This window comes from Lemur catta, chromosome 1, assembly GCF_020740605.2.
Source record: "Lemur catta isolate mLemCat1 chromosome 1, mLemCat1.pri, whole genome shotgun sequence".
Classification (NCBI taxonomy): domain Eukaryota; kingdom Metazoa; phylum Chordata; class Mammalia; order Primates; family Lemuridae; genus Lemur; species Lemur catta.
This window is the reverse complement of record NC_059128.1, coordinates 175,188,575-175,210,717: the sequence shown is the minus strand read 5'-3', so window position 1 is coordinate 175,210,717 and position 22,143 is coordinate 175,188,575. Positions and strand designations below refer to the sequence as shown.

General features: G+C 37.4%; 1 protein-coding gene and 1 pseudogene across 1 annotated transcript in view; one reads left to right on the top strand and one right to left on the bottom strand.

Moving 5' to 3' along the window:
• Positions 1–22,143, top strand: part of SLC9A9 (solute carrier family 9 member A9) — a 530,362-nt gene that overhangs the window by 188,964 nt on the left and 319,255 nt on the right. The gene's annotated exons all lie outside the window — the stretch shown is intronic.
• LOC123643212 lies at positions 3,823–8,304 on the bottom strand (annotated as a pseudogene).

Sequence of the window (22,143 nt, the reverse complement as noted above, 5' to 3'; positions counted from 1 at the left end):
GTTTCTTTTGAAAAACTAGATGTACTAATATTGGGAGAGCATTGATACATCTCCCCTGACAACACTTAGCTGGCATTACGAAGTGGCTGACCTCCCCGTCAACCCAGGCACAGCACCTCCCAACTGAGCCCAGGGATCCTTTGCCATGGATTATTGAGTTTGCGCAGTGGCTTTGTATGAAAGAGTTCAGAGGAAAGGCAATATTTCTTGTGCTCATGTCTCTGTCAAAGGAAGAAATGTGAAAGAGTAAGGCTGTCCTCACTCACGTTGCCTGCCCGATCCCTGTGGAAATTTGAATTTGCCGCCCTTAGTATGGAACAAGAGCACCCTCTCTTTGATATGAAAGCTGTTTGTTAGAAAAAGTAAAACTATCAAAAAAGAATTAAATGTTTCCTCCTCTGCAAATCCCTACTTCAGTTCTTATAAGAGATAGTTCTGATTCCACTCATAACCCTAGTTGCTGTCCTATGAACAACTTTGCTTCTGTTTTCAAAAGTGCATTAAAATTTTTGACCCAAATGCAGAGATTATTTTTAATCACTACTAAATTTTGTTTGGATTTAGGCAAGGAACTTGGGCTTCCGTAAGAAACTTGTAGACACATTTAGAGTTATATGTAGGCAAAATTAAATAATTGATTTATTTAGCAAAAAAATCCAACATTTCTAGTAGCTTGGTAGAGAGTTCTATTTAAGGACTTATTCTCTTTAAAATTTTTATCAGTGACTGAGATCATGAGACAGATTGCAAGCTTGTCAAATTCGCAATTGATGCGAATCTGAGAGGTATAACCAACATACTAAATAAAACGTCAAGATTTCCAAAAGATAACAACATGCTGGAGAAATAGACTACCAGATGCATTTAAGGTTAGTTTGACACAACTAGTCTCTGAATTACTAATTATCATGATCATCCTGCTAGATTTTGTTTAAGCTATTAACTGATAAATAATCCTAGGTAAGAGTATTTCTAAAGACATATACTTTAAGCAAAGTCTGTAATATTCAGAAAATACATTAGAATATGAATGCATTTTTAAAATTTCTTTTAAATGAGCAAATTTAAAAATGAGCTATAAATAAGAATTCCATTTTTCCCCCTTAAATTTTCACATAATGAACTCAACCAAGAGCCTGGGAGCTAAACACTGATCATTTTTCCCCTTGAACTGTGTTATCATTAATAAAATGTATATTATCTGAAAAATCTCACAGATAACAGTCAAGGTAGAAAGAATCTACCTTAGCTTCTGTGATAAAAAGGAATGGCTTTGTGCTCTTATCCACAAGAATCGCTCCTTTGCCCAAAGTAAACTGACATGGCTACATTGCTAGAATTTATCCATTTTTTTCATTTCTTTCTCACATCCAGAGCATCTCTGCTATTCTTGGGACATAATGGATCAAACAAGTGGTTGTTTTCTGTTGTTTTTCTGCATTTTGCCTTTTGTCCCCATTTGAATTGATTGGTTTAGGAAGTTAAACGAACTTGAAATCTCTTTAGATTTCAGTTCTCTTCACTTCTCATTGAATTTGAGGCATCTTCTTGCTGAGTACCCTAAAGACAATTATTGTAAAAGATAACAAAATGTTGTCTGTCAGTTTCTTTTTTTCTTTTTTTCCCCCTGGCCAAGTTGAGGATAAATGATTGTTGAATTCAACAAAAAAATACATATTTTGGTTTTCTCATTGAGGCTCATGTTAACATCTAAGGAAATAGAAATGTTATATAGCTGGAAAATCTTTCATCCCCTTGCTAAAAATGACTTCTCTGCTGCAGTGTCTTGATATCCTCACTGGTCCTTCAGACAGCTCCATGGAGACAGGCGGTGCTTCTATTCTGTTCACCATGGAATCCCCAGTGCCTGATGCCTGGTTAGTAATACACAATCAACACTGGTTTAATGAATGAACGTCTCAGGGCCTTTGCACATACTATTCTTTTTGTTGGGAATTCTCTGCACGGAGTCCCACCTACAATATCCTACCTTTCCAGTCACTTCCATTCCTAGATGACTCTTTCTTATCTTAACTTAAATGGAGTGTCTGAGGGTAGCTTTGCCTGACTATCCTACCTAGTAGTAGATCTCTCCCCTTCTCCCACAACAAACACTTATTTTCTATAGTGGTAAGGTTGCCAGAGTAAGCAAAAAAAATGTAGGACACCAAGTTAAATTTGAATTTCAGATCAATAATGAAAATTTTTTAGTATATGTAAGTTTTATACTATCAACCCTAAATAACTGTGCCCTAATCATAGCATTTATCATGGTTTATGTACTCATTTATTGTCTGTTATCCTGAATATATTGTAAACTTTGTGGGGGCAGGGACAGTGTCTGTTTTCCTCACCAACATACCCCCATCGCTCAGCACAGTTTCTTGCACTAGTAGATGCTTACTACGTATTTGTTGAGTAAGTAGTTTTTAGATCAGATGAGCTATCAAGATTAATGATTGTCTATTAATTGATTAATGATTTGAGTAGATAGACCATTTATTTTTTCAGTGCTTCCCCCAAGTAGTAACTGATTGCAGTCATTTACATTTAAAAACTGTTACCTTTTTCCCTTGATGATGTCACCTCAAAGGTCAGATGTTCCAGAGAAAAACAGAGAGATAGTCATGAATTCACCCAAAAAAGATTTTCATTAGTTAAACATTGATAGTGAAGCTCCTCTGCTGATGGTATTTGTGCCTATTTTAATGTTTTTGGCAAAAGAAAAATACCTGAGTCACATTATTATTATTATCATTATTATTATTTTGCCCAAGAAGAAATTTTGAATGTATTAATCTTGGAAAAAATAAAATAGTTTTGACTATGACATTTCACATACATATTTAAATGTACTCTTTGGGTCTGATTCATGGCATGTGTAAAATGAGAGTGTTAACTAAATGCCTCCTAATTTTATGTAATATAACTCTGATACCACCAAAATATACTTCATAAATTTATTTCACTGTTCAGAAAATGAGTGCTCTAACAGAAATAATTTAAATGACCCAAATATGTCTCTATAGTTCATTTTACTAACATTAAGTGTTAGAGAGAGTGAGTCGTTGTAATACAGACGGTCTCTGACTTACGATGGTTTGACTTAACTTTTCAACTTTATGATAGTGAGAAAGTGATATTCAGCAGAAACCATACTTAGAGTACCCACACAATCATTCTGTTGTTTACTTCCAGTATAGTATTCAATAAATTACATGAGATATCCAATACCTTATTTTACAATAGGCTTTGTGTTAGATAATTTTGCCTAACCGTAGGCTAATATAAGTGTTCTGAGCACATTTAAGGTAGACAAGGCTGTTATGATGTTTGGTGTAGCTTAGGTGAATTAAATGCATTTCTGACTTATGATATTTTCAACTTATGATGGATTTATTAGGGTATAACCCCACTGTAAGTGGAGGAGCATCTGTACTCTATTTTTCTATCCTTCTACCCTCCGTCCCCCATCTAGCTCTCCCTTAGGAATAGTTTCTGCCCTTAGTTGTTCACATTCTAAAAATAAAAGCATGCTCCTTCTAAGAGTTCACAGTGACAACGTCATATTTTGCTAAGGGTGTTTAGAAGGGATCAACGTATATTTGAGGGGAGCCTCAGGGCAAAATACAGAATAGATTAAATTAGATAAGTTAAATATATTAAATACAGGTACATTAAATAAACAATGGCCTGCCCTGCTGTCAACTCACAGTTTAGTTGGAGAAGTAAATGATGTTCATCTCCACCCAAGCTCTTGCATTACCAGCTTCTTGCTAATTTTTCTTTGGTTCTTTGTACTTTATTAATTATTTTTCAGTCTCATTCATAGATGGAATTTTTCACTGGTAATTCCTCAGAACTAAATCCATTCATAGGGAATCGAGAGCAGTGAAAATGAATTTCATGCCATAGGATAGAAAGTAATAACAACAATGAAAAGGAGCGGGAGGAAACTGGGGACCATCCAATAGAACCAATTTGGTTCTCAGCTGGTGCTGGGAGTTGCAAAGTTTTGGCTTACTGTAACCTGTTCAACACAGTCTTTTGGGATCTTCAGCTTACCTTGTCAGTGAGAGGTAGGCCAGAAAAACCACCACTGACTACTCAGTTCCACTCCTTCTTCTGCGTGTAATCCCCTCTGTGTGTGGAATGCCGTGTCTATACTGGGTCTATACTGTGCACCACAAGTCTGAGGGCTTTGCCTGAGGAAAGGTGCAAACAGAGCTGACGTTCAGGTCCAGAATTGGGTGGCAGCACAGGAATATTCAGAGTCTCTGTGCCACTCTATCATATTGAGTAGTGGTGCCAAGCAATAGACTGGAGGCTCTCTGTTCCCCAGCTCTCCTTAGCACTCTGTCAGTGCACCGTGTGGCAGCGTTATGTTTGCACCATCACTGATTGCTTGTGCCAGTTCACAATCAGTGCTCTCAAAAGCACGTGCAGCAGCCTTCAAGGCATGCCAGATCTCTTTATGGCCTTCAAAATCTGGTGCAGTATCCCAAAATGCATCCCTCTTGCTGCCCAGTTATCCATCTGTCATGGGATAATCGCTTTTCCATTTTGGTTTCTTCTTTTTTAAAGACTAGTTACCAGCTAGAGCAAACTCCAGTGTCCTCTAAGTTCTTGTTGAGGCTGCCCAAGCAGTCATGCTGGGTGCCTGCACATCTGCCCACGGGGTCCCCCTGGAGCCTTGTCCACCACCTCCGTGGGCACTTGTGTGGGCCCACCAGGGCAGAACTCCGTACAGGAGCACTGCTCCTCTCTCCCCCTGCGGCCCATCCCTCTGAGGATTCTTTAATTTTAATATTAGTTAGTGTTTACTACGTGTTATGTACTGATAAGTGATTTATTTTCATTGTCTCATTCAATCCTACTAACAGTTATGCTATATCTACTTCTTATCCCCATTTAATAGATGAGAAAACTGAGGCTTGGAGAGGTTAAACTACTTGCCCAAAACCCGTCAGCTAGAAGGTGGCAGAACTTAGGATGGATCAGATATTTGGTACATTTTGAAATGAAATAAATGGAGTAAATATAAAAAAAATTACAAGAGATCAAAGAGGTCCCAGAAGAGAAGGACCTTCTCTTCAAATGAACCAAAGGACCATGGCATGAATCCCAGAGACAGGGGCTAGCAGGGGAGGAGGGATTCCCTCAGCCTCATGACTGCTCTGTGGCTAAGACACAGCTGTGATACGGAGTTCAGTGGGAGGGCCTGGGTGACCCAAAGACAGCCTAGGCTGAAGCTCTACCCCTGCCACTTCCTAATGCTCCTGGACAAGTTACTTAACCTATTTGACCTTCAAGCAAATACAGGTGCGACTTTTGTGAAAACAATGAGATGGGCTCTTTGTAAACTGTAAAATACCATGAAAATGGCATTTATTATTTGGCCTCTTCTGTTGGTGAGACAGAGGTTGCTAAGATACTGGGAAAGAAAAGGCCATACTCAGAAGTGCTGCACCTCAGTCCTTCCCCAAACGGCTGGCCCTGTGGGTGGCCCTCCAGAGGGTAGTGGAGATTAAGGAGGACTAGTTTATCCTCTTACCCAAAGCTATTGTCCTGGTAAAATGAGGATTTATGTGTCTTTCCTCAGGATTGACACAGCATGACACTATGAGATGAATTTTTATCTAGGGCAATGCAAAACATTGTATACATGCATTACACTAAATAAAAGCTCTGTAAAGATTTTAATATTTGACTGCTTTGCATGGGAAATGTGGGTGCATTATGTCTATATAAAATGTAAATTTTTGCAAATTTGAAAATCCTGTTTTCATCAGACAAGCATAATGGTTCTGGTTTGCTTTGAGTAAGCGTCCTTTCTAAATATTAGTTACTGTTTGAAAATGCCTTTTCTTTCTTTTTTCTCCCATACGTAAACAAAATTACTCTGCTTAGAGCATTTATCACAACTTAAACTGAGCACTACCTGGGATTTTGCTTAGAAACTGTGTAATCTTTATAGTGGCAGCATTATCTAGGTTTTCCTTTTAACCTTATTGTTTTTCCTCTTGTCTTCCAGTTATTGCTTGTGGATATTCTTCCACAGCTCTCCACAATATCTTAAAATACAAGGCTTAGAAAATTGCCCCAGTGACTCTTCTGAATGAGTTAGGTGGAGGTTTGTGGACTGTTGAGGCAAAATCCTTTTTCTTCTGTAAGATTATTTTCACTGTTATGATGAACTTGATTGAGGAAGCCATCCCAATTTTCAAAATGCAGAGGAACACGGTTGGTTCCACAGTCCCTTTGATGCGAGGCTCCATGGAAACTGCCATTTCTCCTCTCCTCAGAGGGCCTAAACCCTCTGTGTCTTTCATGCTCCATTTGGAGAACAATAGGCCAAAATCTATAGGAAATTCTAACTACTTGATTTTTTTCTTTCCTTCAAATAAATAGCTTTTTCGAGATTATCCCTGTGTACACAAGTGAAAGTGGCATTTCAATTTTGTAAGGTGATACTTCTTACTGTTAGATGAGAATATATTTAAAATCTCATAAGGGTTTTTTCACCAGGCAAGAAATGACTCCCCTGTGGTGTATCTAGGGAGGCTGAGAAGAATGGTAAGTATCTTGTTATAGTGCCAGTTAGTCCAAAGGCAACCTCTCTCTTGCCATCAGAAACCGCCCTTGGTTTTGAGAAAGAATTAGGAAAGAGTGGGAAGAGACACATGAATCCTATCCTATCGTTGAGCCCCTGTGGAGTGTCTATAGTTTTCTGTATCTTTCCAAATCTGGGATGCACGTTGGACCCTGAAGCTCCTAACAAAGCCCTTTCTCCCTCAGTCATCCTGATATTCTACTCCTATTGTGGAAGGCCATGACCACTGGCCCCAGGGACTTTGTTTACAGCCTCTTCCAAAGAGCATCTCTACCCTACCTCAACTTCTGTCATCCCCCAAACTCCCGATGTGTACAACTCTCTCAACACAGGTTTGATCAGTTGGCCACACAAAGTGGGCCCTATGCTTTATCGACTTTAGGACTCTGTTGAGAATCCCCTAAGGGCTCAGGAAACAGTAGATGTTAATGCTTTTCCTCCCACCATTCCAGCATTCTGAGATCTCCTACTTGTATTTCAGTCCCTGCTGTGCTCCTGGCTTCCACGCAAATATCCCTAGGATCAATTTCCTCTTTACTTTCCCTTGACACTGCTTTAAGGCCTTCCTCAATCCTTTCCTGGACTTCTTCAAAAGCCTCTCAACTGGTCTCACTGCCTCTGGTCTCCCTCTCCTTTAGTCCATTCTTCGTGCAGCTCTCAGAGTCTTGTGCTGTAAAAGGCCAGCTTCGTCAGGTCGGAGGGCTGCCTCACACTCTTCAGTGGCTTCCCGGCGTGTCAGCGTTAAGCCCAAGCTCCTTAATGAAGAATCCTAGCCCTTGATTGAATCGCCACTACCTTTATCTTCAGCATCTTCAGGAATTTGTAAACTTAGATTCCTACAGGGCTGAGGTAGATAAATGAGGGCAGTAGGCTGGGACGGAGTGGGAAAGGCAATGGGAAAAGGAGAACTCATGCCCCCCCAACGTGGCTGCTGCAACTCAGCTGTCTCATTCTTGCCATGCAGAGGAGGAGGTCCAAAATTGATCTGATTTTTCAAGAGAAGTTAGGAATCTGGATTTCTTATGTGAAATCTCCTGATTTTTAAATGTTGAAAATATTTTATATATTTTTTAAACAAAATGAGAGGACTGAACAGGCCAAAGAGAACATGGCAATCAGATGAAGCCCATGGACCACCAGTGTGACATCTGGCCCTGCCTCCCTCTGCTTTAACGCAGGGTTCAGCAGACCCTTCCCTGTAAATGGCTAGGGTGGTAAATAGTTCAGGCTTTATGGGCCTTAGGGTCTCAGTGGCAATTACTTAACTCTGTCATTGTAGTGTAAAAGCAGCCACACCCACTATGTAAGTAAATGAGGCTGGCTGTGTTTCAACTTTATTTATAAAAACAGGTAGTAATCTGGATTTGGCTGGCTGTAGTGTGCTGACTGCTGCCTAATCAAACCAAGATATCTGATACTTCTCTAGAGCGGGGGTCCCCAACCTACGGTAAGTTGTATAATTATGTCATTATATCTTACAATGTAATAATAATAGAAATAAAGTGCCCAATAAATGTAATGCACTTGAATCATCCTAAAACCATCCCCCCACTCCCTGGAAAAATTGTCTTCCATGAACACGGTCCCTGGTGCCAAGAAGGTTGGGGACCACTGCCTTAGAGACTCCAGGTGAAGGTAGATTCCATCCCTTTACCTGAAATGCCTTCTCCTCCTTCATTCACCTGGGTCATCCCTCAGCATCCATCAAGACTGATCCATCAAAAACACCTGTCTTAGAAAACCATGCCTGACTCTTCCTACAGCCAGTTGTGTTAGGTGTCCTCTGGGCTCCCGTTTAACCTTGAGCAGACTTCTTACCACACTGGACTTTCTTTGTTGTTTCATTTCTCTCTCTGACTATGATCACCTCTCAGGCAGGCCTTATCTAAGATTTAATTTATGGAGTAAAAAGGAGTAATTGATATAATTTATAAGTAAAATTTGGACATCTAATTTACCATTGTCAAACAATGAGGATCTCTTTTCTTTATCCATATTTATGAGAGGCTTCTTAGGTGTCACTAAGCATCCTTGGGAGAAGCCAGAAGTTGTCAGCTGTCTGGGCCAGGAGTTAGACAGAGTGAGGTCTGTGCGGGGCTGTATCAGTGACCAGCACTTGACTGAGTCAACTCCGACACCTTTTGGACTTCAATTATTATACTTATATGTCAGCTTAACATGATGATCTCTAAATGTCCCTTCTACCTCTAAAATTCTCTGGGAAATTTTATCAGCATTTTTAAGCAGCATACAGTGAATATAGTTTAACCCTTTTTAATGCCATAATCCAGTGGTAACCTCAGAGATAACTGAGGGATCTACAGAACTATTTGCCTTTCACTCAGTGTCCCCAGATTATTTGTTTTTGGGGTTTTGTAGGGGGTGATGTTTGGGGTGTTTTTTTAAACATATTTTTCTCCTCCTTTGATTTCAATTCTAAGTTTTTGTGCTTCTAGTGGTCTCTCAACTCTTTCTAATTTCCTATTTTTAATGTTTTCCAATATGAAACCAGGTAACCAAACTTCTCTAAACTTAGAATTATGTAGATGGTAAAAGTGAATGAAAGCAGAATACTATACTGAAAAGAACACAAAATTTAAAGTTAGAAAAAGAACAGTCAATTCCTCTTTCTGTCACTTAGACTGTGCTGCCTTGGAAAAGGTTACCCAATCTCTCTGAGCCCCTGTTTTCCTCATCTATAAAATGGGGAGAATTATATATACTTCATGTGGTTGTTGTGAACGTCAACAATGATGTTATAAATTTGTTTATAGCACCTAATACAATAAATAAAAGCTCAACAAGTAATACCTGCTACATTTATTTTACTATCATCATTGGCTCTGAGTATTGTTGCATTCAGGGCTCCGGTTCTAGTTAACCAGCTTGCCATGGGGGGCCTTTCCCCTCCCATTGAGCTTCACAGATGAATCTTCGATGCAGTCTGATATTCAAGCAGTTTGTTCTTCCAGCTTTCTTACAAGATGGACAGCAGGAGCAGGTGGCATGGGACAGGGGCCAGATATAGTTAGGAGTCATGTGACTGTCTAAGTGGGAGGGTCTCCACCTGGAGACCATTCTCAGAGTTTGGCGGATTCTTGTGTCTTTCTTCTTATACTGGTATTCAGTCTGGGTCAGTTAGCAGGTGTTTCATTCATAAAGGGAGTTTAAGCTATTCTTGTAAGGGTAAGGTTTGTTTTGAGGTTTATAAAAGTTGCATCTGAGCCAATAATAATGTAGCAGCTGCTTTCTTAACCGTGTGCTTGGTAGTGACTGTCAATGCCTATGATGTGGCCAGTGGTAGTCCAGTGCACTTGGGGTTAGCATTCCAAAGCTCATGGGCCCTGGTTCTTCCAGGCACAGTAATAAGTCTCTGAGGTGAGCCCGGGTGACTTGGGTGTGTGCTCAGGGGCTGCTGCCAGCAGTACCAAGCAGGCATCATTGCAGGTGGCACACCCCTTGAGAAGCACGTTGTCTCGCCCATCCCCAGCCCCAGCCTTTATACTGTTCTATTCCTTGGAACCTGTTCCCCCTTATTGGGGGGCTAGAGTGGTCTGAAGGACCACTGAGAGTTCTGAGCATAGCAGTTATCTCCTGTAATAAATTTAATACATGGACTTAAACTTTCAGAACCTTTTATAAATTTCAAATTTCTGGGCCCATGGCTATCTTTTGGAAAAGCTGAGTCAGATAGTATCTGAGAGAACACCAAGTACCCCACCTGACATGTAAAAGGTTACCATAAATGTGGAATCTGAATTGGTACTTCCTACTGCCCATCATGGAAGTAGAAAGTTTCTGATGTCCTAACTGTGGTTTATATCTTTCTCACACTAACAAAGAGATTTAAAAAAATCTTAAATCATCCTGGATCCCTACTGAATACCATAACACCATGTGAGCAAAGACAGGATCCAATTATAGTGCATTCAGAGAGCAATTTCTACTCTTTTTATTAGGCAATCAGTAAGATGTACTCTATTGTCTGTTGGAGGACTATGAATTAAAGTGCCTGGAATTTGAAGAGAGCTCTGTACAGTCTATTTTCTCCCAAACTGGAGGTATCTGTGAATATGCTTTGTGGCTCATTAGAAAAGAGAGGCAGAAATGGTTGTGAGCCTGATCAGATTGAGACACTGATCAAAAGACTATAAATACACAGCTTGCCAAATGATACGGAGCAAGCATGAGAGGGAGAAAAGGGATCAAAGATTGATGCAGGCAAACCACAAATGTGTAAAGGGCCTTCTGTAGAGAACCAACCAGAAACAGGAACATGAACTTGAGCCTAGGAAATACTAGTCTTAACCCTCAGAGATGGTATCCTCACTGCCTGCCTTGGTGAATACTCCCCGAGGAAATTAAGGCAGGAGGGAGGTTCATTGATTGCTGCTATGGAGCTGCCCAGAAAAAAACACGGGCAGGAGCTGGGAGGCACCTAAAAACACAAGCAGGGTAATGTGCAGAACCTATAGAAAGGAAATGATGAAATTTGAATAGAGGAGGGTTATATAGTATGTTTTTGAATAGGAAAGCTCAATATTAAAAGTCCTACTTCTCCCAAATTAATTTTCAAATGTAATGTGATTTCTATAAAAATAATAGAGCTATTTTTTTCTAGAATTGGACAAATTTTCAAATGTAATGTGATTTCTATAAAAATAATAGAGCTATTTTTTTCTAGAATTTTTTTCTATTTCAATTTAATATGAAAGAATAAATGAGTTACAATAATATCTAAAGCAATTCAGAAAAAGAAAGAATGATAGAATAATAAAATTATTATAATTATTGCAATGTGGTACCAGGGTAGGAATGGGCAAGTCAAATGAACAAAATAAAACACCCAGAGAAAACAAACCGATATGTTTCTGTGGACATGCACGCACATGTGTTAGGTGTATAAAAGTCGCATCGTAATGCAGTGAGAAAAGAGGAAGGAGATGAAGTTGGGCCATTTAGCTGGCCAATTATAAAAAGGCAAAAAGAAAAGAAAGTTATAACTGTACCATCATACCTTACAAACAAATTCCAGATAATTTTTAAATGTACGAAATACCAGAAATAACCAGACATAACTACTACTTAATACTACTTAGTAAACACTTAATAAATGTTTGTGGAAGATTTTGTGTCATAAGATTGGATTGCAAAATTTGAGAAGTTTCAACTTTGTCAGGGGCTTGAGCATATTAAAATTACAGACTGTTTCACAAATTCTTCATGATTCTATACTTAATTTTCTTTTCAGTAAGTTAACATCTTTTTATTTTATATACTATCGTATTTGATGCAGTAATACGTGAGCAACAAGTAAAACAGTGGATAGAAATATGTTACAGTGGGTGAATCGACTTTATACAACTCTAAAGTGCAGCCCAATGATTTTTATTTAAGAATATGAAATGAATTTGACTCCCATTAACATTTTATATACGTTATGGGTAAATATTATAAACTCGTTAATGGAGAAGCTTAAGTCTTGTGTTTTGTGTCTCATAGATTCGTCTCCCATGAGGCCCTACTCATAATATGTAGGTGCTAATTGCAAAATTAATCAGCAGTAATGATCTCATCTGGGAAGAAAAATTGGCAAATGTCCTTCCATTTAGTCTATTCTTTTTTTTAATTATTTCAGTATATTATGGGGGTACAAATGTTTAGGTCACATATATTGCCTTTGCCCCATCCGAGTCAGAGTTCTAACTGTGTCCATCCCCCACACGGTGCACACCGCACCCATTAGGTGTGAATATACCCATCCCCTCCTCCCCCCTCCCACCTGCCCAACACCCAACGAATGTTATTACCATACGTACACTTAAGTGTTGATCAGTTAATACCAATTTGATAGTGAGTAAGTTAACATTTATAGCCTCCAAAAAATTAACCACTTGCTATTGATATTTAGAATTCCTTTTTCACATTTTTCAATTCTAAGATGCTTTTTGAAAAGAAAGGAAGGGGAGAAAAAGAGCACGCCTCAGACCTCTCTGAGTCAGAGATTAATCATGTAATTCTAATCATACCACAGCATACAGAGGAAAGGTAATTGATCATGTTAAAAACAGTTTGCCATAAGAAAATGTTTTATTTTTTTTTCAGTACTTCCTAGAGTCAAAGAATCAAACTGAGAAGAGAATACAAGCAGTATATTATTGGCAGACTATTGCAATCAGCACAGTTGTTTCCAAATTGTTTGTCACATATTTCAGGCCCTGCTGTTTTTTTTAAAAAAATTTTTTCTACATTAGGAAAAAAAATTCTTATTGGTCCAATTTAGCTTTCTCAAAGTGCTTCAGGTTTCCAAGATACTTCTTTAAGTAATTTGCTATTGAGGTATTTTGTTTATGTGTAATATCCAAATGGAAATCACAGTAGTCCTCTCTGTGTGGCAGGCTGGAACATTTCAGTGAGAGATGTCACAAAATTTGCCCTGAGGGATGTATGAAAATGTAACTCGGTGCAAATCAACTGGGAATTCCCGTACCTGTCATTTCAAATCAGCTCAGACTAGTTGTAGGTATTGTGGTGTGTTTTGCTATAAATAAAGGGATACTATGAAATGGAGTTTTGATAAATATACACAGTTCTGTTGGGGAAACTTGAAATCACCTCAGAGAAGCAATTATTTGCTTCTGCTTTCAATCAAGCATTCATCTAGCAGTCTGGCATTCTAATCCCCGGATGCCTCTTGCACACGTTAGAGCACAAAGATACCACTGTGAAGATGGTGTGACTTCAAGCCAGGCCAGCTCTTTGCTTACTCACCTAAGATTATTTCATGAGTGAGAGAGACTGTCTAAGGACAGTAGGATTTCATGTTGTTTGATTCTACTTTACAGACAATTTAAGTGGGCTGTGCTCACGCAAGTTCATGTGGGTTCGGAGTCTGAGAGTTTGAAAGAATAAGGTTGAAAATGCAAAGTTTAACTGCAATGTTTCCATAATGGTATCTATCTCTCTTCAAACCTGACACTGCCAATGGCAGTCACTGTGCATCAGGACAGGGCTAATGCAACTCTGCAGTGGCCCACCCATATAGAAGGAAGCTGGGATGCTGTCTTGGCCAAGCCCAGCACTCATTATCTGTCTTTTAGATGCTTCTAATGTTGATGATTGACCCAAAGCTTTAACTTAAAAGTACCCCCACTTTAATCTTCAATTGCTTTGTGTTGACCTATATAACAATATTATCCTTGATCTCTTTCTTGACCTTCTATCCATGATCCACTCCAAGTCTACTCACTCTATTTTCTTACTCATGCTCCCGGGCATATCTTGCAAAACAGGGTCTAATTTAAAACAACTTTGGAAACCAATTGGCTATAAATAAATTGATCCATCAATAATTTTTTCATAAACGAATATTCCATCGTAGGTTGGGTTTTTTCATGTATTAGTGATTTCTGAAGTGCCACAGGTAGGTTGTATAATGCTTGGTTTTCTTCTTTGAGCATCTTTGTCTTTTTTGTTTTTTGCTGTCCCCCCATCCCCAAACACAGAGAGAACTAAGTGATCAAAAAAGTGTATTTATTTGAAAAAAACTGAATACTCAGTGGTTGGGAATTGTGGCTGCCATAATTGCTTTGGGAGGTTTTTAATGAATTAAGGGAAAAAATTGGTTTAAAAAGAATATTTTTCTTCACCATATTATGATTTCATAACTTTTTGTATAAAGGGCATGAGATGGTATTTAAGGAGAACACAGAACAGTCCTAACAGCTTAATAGACAGTCTTGAATTAAGTAAGACTTCTTTGACTAAGAAGTAACTCATACTTTATAAATTAAATAAAAAATCCAAAAAACCCAAGTCTGAAAAATTTTAGTATTTTTCCTGTCTTCCATTTCACCTTTAAATAAAAATAATTCATATGCTTTAGAAGAAAATCACAAATTGTCAACAAGCAAAAAAAAAAATACATTAAAACCCCACATGTTCCATTCTACTTAAAGACAACCCCCATATGCAAATATTTATATGTATATTTCTAGATCATTTCTTTGTACATACATATACACAATATATACGTATATACTTTATTTAGAAATTATATCATACCATATGTAGTGTTTGAGCATATTTAACCAATCATTATTGTTAGATATTAATCTTATTGTGTATGTTTTGGTAAATTTTTACTATTACAAACAGGCACAGTAATAGTAAAAATAGAAATTGAAAACACAAGAAAGGAAAAAATGAAAGAAAAATATTCTGAAAATTAATAAAATATCTAAAAAACAAAACAAACTGAATATCCAAAATACCTATTCATTAAATAAACATATTTTTGATCAATTTTTTAGTAATTCACTCTTCTAAGTTATCTTATTCAATAAATTTCTTATAAATGAATTGTTTTCTAATATTGAGTTCCTTTGTTAGGTTCTTTTAAAGATTTTTTTCTGCATCTGACTCTCACTAGGGCTAAGAGTGGTTCTCTCCAACCCCCAGGTGTTTTACCCTTTTAAATATTTCAGATTTATTTCTTTGATCCATAAACCTCCATTTCTTTTACCTTTCTTTGGAGTTATTCTGCTAGGCTTTGACTTAGGCTCTTACTTATAGGAATATCTTCATCTCTCATAAATAAGCACTTGTAGAACCCACTGGACCTTAACATCTCATTGTTCCTGCCTTTATCTTCTTAATCTTTTCCCAGTTTCAGAGAAATCGTCCTTCTTCCTTGCTAGAGTGAATGCCTTCACCTGGATTCCTTTAGTGTTCATACTAAGACCAAGTCTAAAGCAATTTCTTTCCCTGTTATCTTGAATCTTCTCTTCTGTATCATCTCCTTTATTTTTCCTTTCAGATATGCCTATATTTCCCCCTTCTTAAGTAGTACTTTTCTATGAATGTATTTTCTTCTCCCTTTCATCACCAACTATTATAAGAGTTGGACTCCTCCACTTTCTCACCACCATCCTTGACCTCTGTAAACCGGCTTCTATCCCTTTGACTCAACTGAACCTGTTTCTCCACACACTTTATTCTATTCAAACAGCCTTTTCTAAAAACTTGGCCTTCCTCCTTTGCTGAAGCTTCAAAAACTTTTTAACCTCCTGCCGTGGAGGACTTTTTCCACTTTCATCCATTCCAACACTTTGCTAACCTAGATCTTCGTCTGTCTTTTCTTAGGCCCCTGTGTTTTATCTTACTGCAGCTCTTTCTCCTGATACCAGTGGTGAATGAGCCTTAGGTCTCTGTTCTCAGCTCTGTTTCTCTCTAGGCCCTCATTCCCTTAAACAACTTATAGATGCCCATAGTTTCACATCCAGCCTCTTTATTTCATCTGTCTCCTATGTTTTCATGAAATACATCCTTTAATAGATTTCTGCAAGGAGAGTATAAAAATGAATTTTTTTTGAGGTATTGCATGGTGAACAGGTTTTATTCTCCCTTTGTGCTTGGAATGATATGTTGGGTATAGAATTCTAGGTTAGAAATTATGTTACCTCAAAATTTTCAAGACATGTTTCATTGTCTGCTAGATTTCAGTGCTGTTTTCAGAAATCTACTGCTATATGATTTCCATCTCTTTGTTTGTAATCTATCCTTTGTATCTCAAGGAATCCCTTCAATTCTTCTCTTTATCCTTCTTTTTTTGAAATCCCACAATGATGTGCTTGGGTAAAATCCTCTTTTCCATTCATGTGGTTTGTATATGGTAGGCCTTTCAATTTATAAACTCATATCCTGCAATCTGAAAGTTTTTCTCATGCCATTTCTTTGATAATTTCATCTTTTCTCTCTTCTCTGTTTATGAAACAAATTTAATAAAGATGTTAGAGCAACAGATGTGATATCCTTTTCTCATCTTTTCTGTTCTACTTTTCAATTCTTTATCTATGTTGATCTAAAGATCTGTCTTCATCAGTATAAATACTTTATGGAATATTTCCTCAACTTTATGTTTCAATATTGATATTTTCATTTCAATCCTCATATTTTTGATTTCTAAGAGCTCCTTTTTGTTTTCTGAATTTTTTTTCTAGCTTCTTACTCTTGCATCATGAATGCAATCTCTTCTCTTGCCTCTGAAAATATTGATAATAGTTTTTGTAAGATTTTTCCAGTGCCTTAAATTGTGCTTGTTTTCTGCAAATTATGTCTTTTTGTTTTGCTATCTGTTTTTCCTCACCTCTCTAGAGAGTCTAGGCCAAGTAACAATATTTAAGAGTGAAGAAAAAAAGCCTAAGAGGGTACTAGAGTGGTGCAAGTTCCAAGCAGCTTGTCAAGTGGTGAGCCTCACTGTAGGGCAATTGGGGAACCTGGCCTTTGTTTGGAGGCACCTTTAAATCTCAATATCTGTGAACAAGTCTGTTTCCCCAGATGGTCCCTTAAGTAGGAGATATAAGTTAAGTACCAATATTCCGGAGCCCTGTGTGGAAAGGGTCTGGGGGTTCTCACAGTTCATTTATGGACTTCTGCTTCCCTGGTCTCTATACAGTGCTGCATCCCACTCCTCCTGCCCCAAACCTCCTTGGTTCAATTTCTCAAGAGAGGAAGGCCTCCAAGATAGGGTGTGCGATAATGGCTGGCTACTCAGAGAAACAGAATGGATATTTTAAACTTGACAAAATGATGCTAAAGTTTATTTGGAAAAATAAACATTCAAGAATAGCAAGGGAGCTGGGCGCGGTGGCTCATGCCTATAATCCTAGCACTCTGGGAGGCTGAGGCGGGCGGATTGTTTGAGCTCGGGAGTTCGAGACCAGCCTGAGCAAGAGTGAGAACCCATCTCTACTATAAAAATAGAAAGAAATTAGCTGGACAACTAAAAATATATAGAAAAAATCAGCCAGGCATGGTGGTGCATGCCTGTAGTCCCAGCTACTCGGGAGACTGAGGCAGGAGGATTGCTTGAGCCCAAGAGTTTGAGGTTGCTGTGAGTGAGGCTGACGCCACAGCACTCTAGCCTGGACAACATAATGAGACTCTGTAGCAAAAAAAAAAAAAAGAATAGCAAGGAAAATTCTGAAAGCTCGAGTAATGCTGCTAGGGAGCAAACTCTACCAGATACCAACCCCGTATCTACCAGATAACCCTCTGCACTCTGATTTTTTATTAAATTTTTTCCCCATGAGAATGTATCTTAGATAAAATTTTATTAAAAATTAATAACTACAACATTGCTAACTTGCTGCCCAAATACTAGTCTGTGTATACAATTTTGAAATGTAACTGAAAAAAATATTGATCCTTGGCTCACCTACCCTATAGTAAATTAGACCATGAGTTGGGATTTCTTCAAGTTTGTCATCATTACATATTTTTGTCTTCACCAACTCCAAGTGCAATCATCATCAATCATCATGTCTTCTTGCTTGTATTCTTTAGGTGCTGTCATCTACAGTTTTTGGAACACTTTCTTCAGAATTTTTAGGTACTTGCCCTGTTGCAACATGAAAGTGTCCCAGAAATCTGTTGTCTTAAGTCATTGACTATGGTTGTAGCAGGTCTGTACGTAACACAGTCTGACCAAGAACAGACTTATCTTCATTTCTGCTTGAACTCAGCTGAGTGGGGAAAATGGATCAGATAAGGGTGCTACAGAACACTGCCCACAAAAGACACATCAAACCACGTTCCATCATATGTAACTGAAGAGCTTACATAATTTCAAATTTCTTTTATTCTACAGAAAAGAATACTTTTTAAATGATTCAGCTATATACAGGAGAAAACCAAGTACCCATCACTCAGATTTTATTTAAAGTTGATATTACTTTAGAACTCTTTTGAAAAGAATAAAAATACAGCAACAGCTGTAGTCCTGTTCCTTCTTATACTCTCCCCTCCCTTAATGCCCTTTTCCAGGCAGGTAACCACATCCTAATGTCCATGTGGGTCCTTCCTGACAGGTTTTTCAGTATGCCCTAGGTCTGTCTGTACCTGTAAGCAATATATAACACATTTCTATATTTTAAAAAAATTGACATAAATGATTTATTTTACTTATCTGTTTCAATTAGATTGCATGTAGATACAAGTACCAGAAAAACTTCTATAGGGTATTAAATAATTAAGAGCATTGTTTGTCTCACATCGTAAGTCTAGGAAAAGATGGTCCAGTGGTGGTCCACTGGCTCATTGATATCACCAGAGATGATGATGATGTTATCCATCATCCCACTTTGTTATCCTAATGTGTGACTTTTTACCTGCTGCTTGCAGGTTGGCTACTAAACCTCAGGTTCACATTCCAGGGAGGATAAAGAGAGAAGGCAATAGCCAAAGGTTTTTTTTTATTTGTTAAGTTTTGTCTTTTCATTTGGGAAGGTAAAAACACTCAGAGATGTTCACTATATCTCATTTGCTAGAACTGACGCATCCTTTGCTGCAAGAGAAGGTAAGATGTTATGTATTTTAGCTGTTCAGCATCCTCAGTAGAGAAAGTCACTGGAAAAAAAGGGAGGCTGTTAATGACTTTTAGGTAGCCAGTCAAATGTCTGCTATGTTATCCTTTTACAGCGTGCCTTTTCCATTCACCATTATGCTTTTCACAATTTATCCATATTGGTAATTCTAGATAAAATTCATTCGTGTTAACTATTGTGTAGTATTTCATTATGCAAATATATCACAATTTATTTGTGCATTTTTCTATTAATAGACCTTTAAATTGTTGCCATATTTTCACTACCACAAAAATGCTATGTGACTATCCTTGTATATATCTCTTTGTTCTCATGTGAGAATTTTATACATATAATATGCATTATATAAGTTAAATATATTACATTTTAAAATATAACACATTTAAAATATCTATAAATCATATATAAAACATTTGTATACATATAAAATATATATCTTTTTATGTATATATAAATATATCTCACACCTTATTTTGAGCTTTCAATGTAAATACTTTTTCTGTGCTTCTTGTTTTCTCCTTTCTTGCTTTTGTTTGGATTGATTATTGAGTTCTCTGTGTTCTCTTTGTTGTTGTCATCTTACTGTGGAGTGATTCATTCTAGTTTCTTCCATTATTTTAGTCATTGTCCTTAGATTTTCACATACATTATTAACATAGCATACATAATTAACAAAGCCTAAAATAAATATTTCTAGCATCATCCTGGACATTATATAGAAATTAAAATGCTTTCATTATTTTTACCCCTTCCGTATTCATGCTGTTAATGTTCTAGTATTTTAGTTCCATCTTACTTCCAAACATTCAATAATCATTATCTTTACAATTTGTGCTTATTTTGGCTTATCTACATGTTTAACAGTTTCTTTGCTTGACAATGCTTCATGCACCTGCTCTTGCCTGTGTTCAGTTTTCTTCTTTCTGAATCTTTTCCTTTAGTGATTTGCTTACTAAAAGTATATCATTAGTAAATTATCTCAGTAGTACCAGTTTAGCAATAAATTGTTATTCTTTGGCTTAAAAATCTATTTTATTGTACTTTTGAAAGATAGTTTATCTGGGTATGGAATTCAAAATTGACAAATATTTTCCCTTAGAACTTTGAACATACTAGGCAATTGTATTTTAGGTGGTTTTGTTATTGATTTAAAATATGCTCTGCAATTGTTATTCTTTTTATTTTTACCTAATCTATCTTTTCTCTCTAGTGGATTTTAGTTTTCTCTATATAATGTATTATGAAGTTTTGCTAGAGCACTTTTAAGGATTATTTTATTTATTCCACTCAGAACTTGATAAGAGTCTTTGGGTCTAGAAAAAAAATTATCTTAGAATATTGCTTCTTCCTCACCTTTCTTCTTTCTTCTGAAACTCCTATTAGATAGATGCTGGACCTTTCTAATTTATTTTGCATGACTATTGATATTATTTTATATTTTACGTCTCTTTTTTTTTAACCTGAGTTCTGGATGATTTCCTTAGATCTTATTCTCTAATTCTCTTTTGAGCTGTGACAACTGAGTTTTTTTTTTTTCGTTCGTTTGTTTGTTTTTTTAAATTTTGTTGCCCATAGTTTTACTTTACAGATTTTGTTTTTTTTTTCTTTTTCAAATTGGCTGGAGTCATATTCTTTCATTATGATTTACATTTAATTTTATATCTTTGATCATTTTAAATGTAGTTATTTTAGAACATCTTTCAAGTTATGCTGTTTCTATTTCTTATGGCATTTGTTGCTTTGGTTTTTTTCCCTTTCTTTCCCCCCTGGGGATTTCTGTTTCTTTATTTTGAGCCCTGGTATGTCTTTCAAACATTGTTATAATTTACATACAAATTAATATACATTAATACAGGAGGAAATTCTATATCAGTTTAATTCTACTGGCTCTGGAACCATCTGATAATGACTTTCTGAGAATGCATAACTTGGTTAACACTGCTCTGTACTCCCGTCAGCACTGAATGATGTCATAGGTCACTGAAAACAAATTACATGCCTGAAAAGTGGTTTCTGTACAATTCTTTCAATATGTGCAAAAGATATTAATCATATCTGCTAATATGATTGTCTAAAGCTGAAGTTACAAATGTGTGGTCCACAGGCCAGATCCTATCTGCAGAAATACTTGGTTTAGGGCTGGGTGCTGTGCCTCACGCCTGTAATCCTAGCATTCTGGGAGGGCAAGGCGGGTGGATGGCTCGAGGTCAGGAGTTCGAGACCAGCCTGAGCAAGAGCAAGACCCCGACTCTACTAAAAATTGAAAGAAATTATCTGGCCAACTAAAATACATATATAGAAAAACTTAGCCAGGCATGGTGGCGCATGCCTGTAGTCCCAGCTACTCGGGAGGCTGAGGCAGGAGGATCGCTTAAGCCCAGGAGTTTGAGGTTGCTGTGAGCTAGGCTGACTCCATGGCACTCACTCTAGCCTGGGCAACAGAGCGAGACTCTGTCTCAAAAAAAAAAAAAAAAGAAATACTTGGTTTAGTCCACACAATGTTTAAATCTTTTATATGAGATGCCAACATTTAAAAATAGGCACATTTTACATAATAGTTTAGATTTCCAGTTTCTCTTAAAAACAAACAAACAAGCAAAAATAAACAGAAAATCGATATTCCAACACTACGACCTGGGCCGCGTGTGTGAATGGCTGCTGGCTCTGGTGCATTAGAGACCTCATCATTCTGCCTGGTTTCCACAGGCATCTTGTTCATTGCCTTTATAAGCGCAGCCCTGTAGGCACCTGAGTTTGCAATGTCTGATCTAAAGATTAGAAAAATTCATAGAGTGCCATCAAATAAGTCACCATTAAGATCCTAATAACTATGTAAAGGGCTGATGAATCTGGTTAGCTGCTGAATGTTTTAGTACGCGGGCACTTTAACGAGAGAAGAGATCCTGCTCTCTGATGTGCTCCAGAGGAAGTTCCCTTATTCTGGGGAGTAATACAAAGTCCTGTAAAGAAAACATAGACCAGTTATAGTAAATATAAACATAGTGGGTTCCAGTGTGGTTTAGATAAGCAGAAAAGAGGCTTTTACTTTTGCGTTTTCCCTTTGTGAAGTTTAATGGTTTCTTAGGAAGCAGAGCCTCCAGAACTCTCTCTCTTCTTTCAACTTGTGGGGGGCCCTCATTGGAA